The sequence below is a fragment of the Otolemur garnettii genome, unplaced genomic scaffold (assembly GCF_000181295.1).
Source record: "Otolemur garnettii isolate 467f Iridium unplaced genomic scaffold, OtoGar3 scaffold00305, whole genome shotgun sequence".
NCBI classification, from domain to species: Eukaryota; Metazoa; Chordata; class Mammalia; order Primates; family Galagidae; genus Otolemur; species Otolemur garnettii.
This window is the reverse complement of record NW_003852700.1, coordinates 22,218-23,385: the sequence shown is the minus strand read 5'-3', so window position 1 is coordinate 23,385 and position 1,168 is coordinate 22,218.

The window sequence follows — 1,168 nt, the reverse complement described above, 5'->3', positions numbered from 1 at the left end:
GTAGAGTGCTGTGGTGTCACCACTCACAGCAACCTCCGACTCCTGGGCTTAGGCTATTCTGTTGCCTCAGCCTCCTGAGTAGCGGGACTACAGGCACCTGCCACAATGCCTAGCTATTTTTTTGTTGCAGTTTGGCCAAGGCTGGGTTTGAACCCATCACTTTCAGCATGTGGAGCCAGCGCCCTAGCAGGTGAGGAACAGGCACCCCCCGCCATGTTTTTTTTCCCTGGTCATACTTAGCCTTTTAATAGCACTTTTCACCCATAGCACAAGCATTTTTGCATTAATTTTTCCTTAACCCTCAATATCCTTGTGAGGTAGTGAAGGGAGGGAGCAAGGATTTTTTTCTATTTTGCAGATGAGAATACTCAATGTGAAATTCAGATCAATGGTTCTCAACTGTGGCAGCATTGAAATCATTAGAAAGTTTTGTTTTGTTTTGTCTTTGAGACAGAGTCTCAAGCTGTCACTCTGAGTAGAGTGCTGTGGCATCATAGCTCACAGCAACCTCCAACTCTTGGGCTCAAGAGATCCTCTCGCCTCAGTTTTTCTATTTTTAGTAGAGATGGGGTCTCAATTTGCTGTTATGCCCAAGTCACAGGATCACCCATAAATCACTCTGAGACCAAATCCAATTCAAAAAGCAAGAGGTTGTTTTATTAATAAGCTCAAGCCAGGGCTTCCTGATCCTGTTGCAGCAGGACAGCAGAGAAGCCCCCACTCTAAAATGGAGGGAGGTTTTAAAGGGTACAGAAAGAAAGAAGGGAGAGGTAGGTTACTGGGGGGAGTTGATAGGGGCCTTGGGTGGTAGGGTAGTACTTGTCTTAAGCTGATTGGCCTGTGTGTGAGTTGCTATCGCTTGGGGCAGATGTTGCGCAAGGGTGGGTCATGGGAGTATGCACAGGGGCAAAGGGGGAAGTTAATGGTTCTGGTGTGCAGCTGCAAGAGAAAAACAACTAGGCAGCAAAAATAAAATTTAAACAAAAAGGAGTCAGTTTGGTCTTCTAGTTTGGTCCTCACATTTGCTCAGGCTGGTCTCGAACTCGTGAGTTGTAGCAATCTACCCTCCACAGTTTCCTAGAGTGCTAGGATTCATCAGAAAGTTTTTAAAAATCCTTATACTCAGGTCATATCCCAGATCAACACCAGAATTTTTTTTTTTTTTTTT